This window comes from Piliocolobus tephrosceles, chromosome 1 (genome assembly GCF_002776525.5).
Source record: "Piliocolobus tephrosceles isolate RC106 chromosome 1, ASM277652v3, whole genome shotgun sequence".
Lineage (NCBI taxonomy): Eukaryota > Metazoa > Chordata > Mammalia > Primates > Cercopithecidae > Piliocolobus > Piliocolobus tephrosceles.
The window spans coordinates 211961178-211968709 of NC_045434.1; the positions used below are offsets into that span (position 1 = coordinate 211961178).

Genomic DNA, 7532 nt, shown 5'->3' on the forward strand with positions numbered 1-7532 from the left:
TTACAGGCTTGAGCCACCGCGCCCGGCCACAGCATTTCTTTTCATACCATCTCCCAGAAGTTTGAGTGGTTTGTTCCTCTGCCAGAAAATACTGTGAACAGAACTTCATATAAAGGACTGTACACACGGGCTGGGCACGGTGGCTCATGCCTGTAATCCCAGCCCTTGGGGAGGCTGAGGCAGGTGGATCACTTGAGGTCGAGACCAGCCTGGCCAACATAGTGAAACCATCTCTACTAAAAATACAAAAATTAGCCATATGTGGTGGCATGCGCCTGTAGTCCCAGCTACTCGGGAGGCTGAGGCAGGAGAATCACTTGAACCTGGGAGGTGGAGGTTGCAGTGAGCCGAGATCGTGCCACTGCACTCCAGCCTGAGCAACACAGTGAGACTCCATCTCAAAAAAAAAAAAAAGAGGCCGGGTGCGGTGGCTCATGCCTGTAATTCCAGCACTTTAGGAGGCCAAGGCAGACAGATCACGAGGTCAGGAGATGGAGACCATCCTGGCTAATGGTAACGGGGTGAAACCCCGTTTCTACTTAAAAAAAAAAAAAATTAGCTGGGTATGGTGGCAGGCGCCTGTAGTCCCAGCTACTCGGAAGACCGAGGCAGAAGAATGGCGTGAACCCGGGAGGCGGAGCTTGCAGTGAGCCGAGATCGCACAATTGCACTCCAGCCTGGGCGACAGAGTGAGACTCAAAAAAAAAAAAAAAAAAAAAAAAGAGTACGCATGGACATGCCTAAATCCACTTTTCATTCTCAGAAAGACAACGTGACCATCCTTTGTAAGTGTGTACCTGCCTCTCTTCAGGGAGTCTGACTGCACCAGGGGCACCTCTAATCCAGCTAGGCACATCCGACCTCCTATGGCACTACTTGTGCCAGAGTGGGAGATAAATTGTGCCAGGTTAATTTGTTAAAGTGCTGGACAAATCGTGTACACTAAGGCCATTTAGATTTGAAAAACTCAAAATAGGCATCTCCCTGGTGGGTATTAGGTATTGAAATTGAAGAGAAGAAAATACGTTTCTGAAAAATTCCTGCTCTGATTGTGAGGTTATTTAATTTTTCATCAGAAATTTACTAAGTGCTGATATGTGCCAGACACATTGTTTCCTTTTTGTTAAATTTTCTAAAACGGATATTGGATAGAGCTTTCTTTTCCCCCCAAATAAGACAATTCAGTGTTTTATCATTAATACAGGTTTAGATATATAGCAGCATCACTGTTGAGGTTTTACAGTGAGAAAGTTGTGTTCTAAATTGACCTAACAATGAAAAACAACTATCTGCTGGGCACGGTGGCTCACACCTGTAATCCCAGCGCTTTGGGAGGCCAAGGTGGGTGGATCACGAGGTCAGGAGTTTAAGACCAGTCTGGCCAAGATGGGGAAACCCTGTGTCTACTAAAAACACAAAAAATTAGCCAGGCATGGTGACAGGTGCCTGTAATCCCAGCACTTTGGGAGGCTGAGGCGGGTGGATCACCTGAGGTCACGAGTTCGAGACCAGCCTGGCCAACATGGTGAAACCCCATCTCTACAAAAATTAGGCCGGGCACAGTGACTCATGCTTGTAATCCCAGCACTTTGGGAGGCCGAGGCGGGCAGATCATGAGGTCAGGAGATCGAGACCATCCTGGCTAACACGGTGAAACCACATCTCTACTAAAAATACAAAAAAATTAGCCGGGCAGGTGGCAGGTGCCTGTAGTCCCAGCTACTGGGGAGGCTGAGGCAGGAGAATGGAGAATGGCGTGAACCCGGGAGGCGGAGCTTGTAGCGAGCCGAGATTGCGCCACTGCACTCCAGCCTGGGCGACAGAGCGAGACTCCATCTCAAATAAATAAATAAATAAATAAATAAATAAATAAATAAATAAATAAATAAATAAAAGCCGGGTGTGGTGGCTCATGCCTGTAATCCCAGTACTTTGGGAGGCCGAGGCAGACGGATCACGAAAAGTCAGGAGATCGAGACTATTCGTGCTAATATGGTGAAACCCCATCTCTACTAAAAATACAAAAAAATTAGCAGGCCGTGGTGGTGGGAGTCTGTAGTCCCAGCTACTCAGGAGGCTGAGGCAGGAGAATGGCATGAACCCAGGAGGTGGAGCTTGCAGTGAGCTGGGATCTCGCCATTGCACTCCAGCCCGGGCAACAGAGCAAGACTCTGTCCCCCCCCCACCAAAAAATGCATTTTAAAAATACTATACTATACTAGGGAGGCTGAGGTAGAAGGACTGCTTGAGCCCTAGAGTTCTAGTCCAGCCTGGGCATCGTAGTGAGACCCCATCTCTGAAAACAAACAAACAAACAAAAAAACAACGAATACTAAATAAAATGGAAGCATTGGGCCAGGTGCAGTGGCTCACTCCTGTAATCCCAGGACTTTGGAAGGCTGATGCAGGCTGATCACCTGAGGTCAGGAGTTCAAGATCAGCCTGGCCAACATGGCAAAACCCTGTCTCTACTAAAAATACAAAAATTAGCTGGGCGTGGTGGTAGGTGCCTGTAACCCCAGCTACTCAGGAAGCTGAGGCAGGGAGAATCACTTGATCCCAGGAGATGGAGGTTGCAGTGAGCCAGCATCACGCCTCAGCGACAGGGCAAGACTCCATCTCAAAAACAATAAAATAATTAAAATGGAGGCATTGTATTTTGGTTGACTAAGGGAAGCCTGTGTATTCATGGTCTTGCTATAAGACCATTGAAATAATGGGAAATGAATATCATAAAATTAACTGGGAGTCCCTACTGTGGGAAAAAGCCTACACATCTGTTACTCCTGTCTTTTCCTTTCCTGGAGGTGAGGTAAATTACTTTTTCTGTTATATTTCCTTCTACTCATAAAAGTTGTGCTAAAAAGATCTTATAATAGCCCAAGACATCCTAATGAAAGAATGTGATTGAGATGGTGGGAATGTATGTGTCAATAGTATAGTCTGTCTCAGTAGGGTGTCATTAGCAACAGAAATGGAAGGCAAATTAAAACTAGGTCCTTTATCCTTTTCAGACCCTGCAACCCCTTTAGCATGCTGCTTCTATATATTTCCTACTCTGAAAAGAAATTAAATGGAAATTGCCTACTCAAAGCCGTTTTAAAAAGTCCTAAGTGTCACCTGGATGCTTCTTTGAGGACTGCCTACATCCTCCTCTGTGAGCCTGCCTTCCTCTCTTTCCTAAGAACGCTCTGCATATCAGTGAAATAAGTGCCTCTTTCTGTTCTGTCTATAGTTAGCCACCAATTAATAAGATGAGCAGAAATGCTCCCATGCTGAGCACTGTGCTAGGGGCAGGGAAGAAGCTGACACTACTTCATGAGGCAAGCTATGTAAGCGCCTTTTTATCTCCTAGGAGAGGCCCTCAATAGGTTCGGTCTACCTCCTGGAGCCTGTAGCTATTTCGGGCTACTCATTAAAGTCAATGTAAGATATCGCTAAAGCCTTTGAATTCTTTAAGTGAATTGCTTCCACTTGAAGTCAGCTAAAAATAGTTCACTTTCGCTCCCCAGGACTGCCCCCAAGTTACATGAACTCCCCTCTAGACTCACACCCCAGCAAAAATACTGATGTCCCCAGCAAGACTAGCTTCCTGTTAAAGATCCAGGACCTGCTGTGAATACACGCGTGAATGCAAAAATGGAAGCAAAGGATGAACCCAAGTTAAAGCCAAGCACAAGAACATTATGTAAGAAATCAGGACTTTTGGGAAAGGCAGAGATTTTCTTTTCTCTTCAAATAATAAATTACATTTAAAAATTAATGAGAGTATAGGCCGGGTGTGGTGGCTTATGCTTGTAATCCCAGCACTTTGGGAGGCTGGGGCGACCGGATCACCTGAGGTCAGGAGTTTGAGACCAGCCTCGCCCCGTCTCAACTAAAAATACAAACATTAGCTGGGCATGGTGGCACAGGCCCGTAATCCCAGCTACTTGGGAGGCTGAGGCAGGAGAATTGTGTGAACCTGGGATGCAGAGGTTGCAGTGAGCTGAGATAGCACCATTGCATTCCAGCCTGGACAACAGAGTGTCCAACAAATTAAAAACAAAAAAAATCCCAGCACTTTGAGAGGCCAAGGCGGGTGGATCATGAGATCATGAGGTCAGGAGATCAAGACCATCCTGGCCAACATGGTGAAACCCCATCTCTACTAAAAATACAAAAATTAGCTGGGCATGGTTGTGCGCGCCTATAGTCCTAGCTACTCAGGAGGCTGAGGCAGGAGAATTGGTTGAACCAGGGAGGCGGAGGTTGCAGTGAGCCAAGATCACGCCATTGCACTCCAGCCTGGGCAACAGAGCAAGACTCTGTCTAAAAAACAAACAAACAAACAAAAACCCATAATTAATGAGAGTATAAAGCACTATGCCAGACCCATCCATCATAAACTTGAGACCTGCTATGGCTTTCTCTTCTTTCATTTGGAACCCACCGTACAATCGATAGCCTCAGAGTAATTGGCTGAAGAGAGAGCATTCTTGGCCGGGCACAGTGGCTCATGCCTGTAATCCCAACACTTTGGGAAGCCTAGGGGGCTGGATCACTTGAGCTTGGAAGTTTGAGACCAGCCTGGGCAACATGGCAAGTCCCCATCTCTACAAAAAAAATACAGAAATTAGCTGGGTGTGGTGGCACACGCCCATAGTCTCAGCTACTCACAAAGCTGAGGTGGGAGGATCACTTGAGCATGGGAGGTGGAGGTTGCAGACCGCTGAGATCACACCACAGTGCTCCAGCCTGGGTGACAGAGTGAGACCTGGTTTCAAAAAAAAGAGAGAAGAATGAGTATTTGGGGGCAGGTAGAGCCAACCCTGACAGAAATAACCTCATCTTGTGTTTACACAGAAGTGACGGCAAGAAAGGGAACAATTTGTTTCTGAAACTCCTTGTGACATTTATTATTACAGCAAGTGCTTCTGGTCACCGAGACATCATATGCATACTGCCTCCGGAGACTCAATGAGAAAATTGGGCTCATGGATACTAAACTGTTCCTTAAATGCTCAAAGCTGATAATATCCCAATTTTATACCACATACGTTAAAGGCCTCAAGTAAATTAAAGCAGGTTTTTTAGGGGCTAAAGCAAAGTGGCTTAGGATGAATAAGGCAGTAGACTACCATTTACTTGGTTTCCATTAGAATGGAAAATGCCGCACCCAACAGAGTGGTTTGGCCCTGTAATCCCAGCTACTTGAGAGGCTGAGGCAGAAGGATTGCTTGAGTACAGGAGTTCCAGAGCAGCCTGGGCAACACAGCAAGGCCTTGTCTCAAAAAACACAAAACGAAAAAAGGCCGGGCACGGTGGCTCATGCCTGTAATCCCAGCACTTTGGGAGGCCGAGGCAGGTAGAACACGAGGTCAGGAGTTGAAGGCCAGCCTGGCCAAGATGGTGAAACCCCATCTCTACTAAAAATATTCAAAAATTAGCCGGGTTTGGTGGCACGTGCCTGTAATCCCAGCTACTTTGGAGGCTGAGGCAGAGAATTGCTTAAACCTGGAGGGGCGGAGGTTGCAGTGAGCTGAGATCATGCCACTGCACTCCAGTCTGGGTGACAGAACAAGACTCCATCTCAAAAAAAAAAAAAAAATTAGCCGGATATGGTAGTAGGTGCATATAATCCCAGCTACTTAGGAGGCTGAGGCAGGAGAATCACTTAAACCTGAGAGGCAGAGGTTGCAGTGAGTCAAGATTGTGCGACTGCACTCTAGCCTGGTCAACAGAGGAACTCTGTCTCCAAAAAAAAAGAAAAAAGGAAAATGCCTCACTCATAGCTGCTTTGATACATTGGAGTATGAATCAGAAAACTTTTATTCATACCTCTCTCTGTTGGAGTAAAACATACTTCCTTGCTCTACTGTTTGGGGCTAGGCCGTAAGATGAGATGGCCAATGACCTTCCAAAGTGCTTCCACAATTAGGCTTGCTGCTCTTGTTCTTCTGCCATTCATCATGAGAGGAATATGCCCTGGCTAGCCTCTAATCCAAGGAGGAGGAAACTTGAGGCAGATTTAATCCCAGTCTGCGGCTAAACCTTGCTGATCCCGTCCTGACTCAGCAGTCATAGGCAACTCACAGCCTGAAGCCAGGCAATTTGTAGACCCCTGAGCAAAAAAAAAAACACTATATTTTGAGGTGGTTTGTTATACAGCATTATTGCAGCAATAGCTGACTAATATACTCCTCTTGTTCAATTTTAGCCCATCTTCCATGCTATAGCCATAGTCAGCTATTTAAATACAATTCTGACGACATCATATTCTTGTTTAAACACTGCAATCATTCTCATTACTCTTGGAATAAATGCTTAGCATGACCTATAAAGGCCTGTATGATTTGGGTCTGGCCTCTCTCTCCATCCCTGCACTCCAGCCCCCAGCCTTCTCTCAGTCATTTGATCTCATTATGTTCTCTTGCCTCCTCACGAACTTTTTTGTATGGGCTGATCCCACTGTTGGCTTTGCTCTTCTCCCCACTCTTTGATTAGTTAACTCCAACTTATACCTGGAGTGTAAGCTTAAATATTACTTTCCCGAGGAAGCTCTCCTTGACTGTTACTACAAGGTTAGATTCTCAGTTGTATGGTCCCACAGCCCCTTGCATGTCAGCTTTTAGCATTTAATTACAGTTGCAACGAATTATTCAATCATGTAATTCATTGATGTCTCTTACTCACTATGAGGGCAAGGACAATGTATGTCTGGTTTGCTGCTTTATCCCCTCCCTAGTACACTGCCATGCACCTGGAAAGAACTCAATAAATATTCCTTGAATGAGTGATTGACTGAAGAGACTGGCTATGTTTGATCAAAAGTCAGGAGAAAGTATGAATCAGTGCAATTGAAAGGAATATTAAGAGCTTAGTGTAAGGTAGTATGAATATTGGAACAAGGTCAGAAAGATACTCACAAAGGAAACACAGTCTTTTGTTAGTCACAGAGCCAGGTGAGTTATAGTAATAATGAGAGTCAGACGTCCAAATGTTACTGAATTCAAAATTAAAACTATGATAATAAAAGGAACTATCATTAGCTGCAGGGAGGTTGACAATGTGGAAAAGTTGGACTGTGATAGAATGACCAATGGACCATAGTGCTAGAATTTGAAAGTTAGATCAAAACTATGCCTTTTGGCTGGGTGTGGTGGTTCATACCTGTAATCCCAGCACTTTGGGAGGCTGAGGTGGGAGGATCACTTGAGGCCAGGAAGTGGAGGCTGCAGTGAGCCCTGATCATGCCACTGCATTCCAGCTTGGGTTACAGAGTGAGACTCTGTCTCAAAAAACAAAACAAAACCTATGCCTTTTGGGGGATGTAACTTTTAAAATATTGTGTTGGCGAGGCATAGTGGCTCACATCTGTAAATCCCAGCACTTTGGGAGGCTGAGGCAGGCAGATCACTTGAGGTCAGGAGTTCCAGACCAGCCTGGCCAATATGGTGAAACCCCGTCTCTACTAAAAAGTACAAAAAACTAGCCGGGCATGGTGGGGGGGGCGCCTGTAGTCCCAGCTTCTCGGGAGGCTGAGGCAGGAG

General features: G+C 45.8%; 1 pseudogene; it reads right to left on the reverse strand.

Annotated features, from left to right (window-relative positions):
- Nucleotides 1-244: 244 nt before the first annotated feature.
- LOC116418933 overlaps nt 245-7532 on the reverse strand; it is a 30488-nt pseudogene continuing 23200 nt past the window's right edge.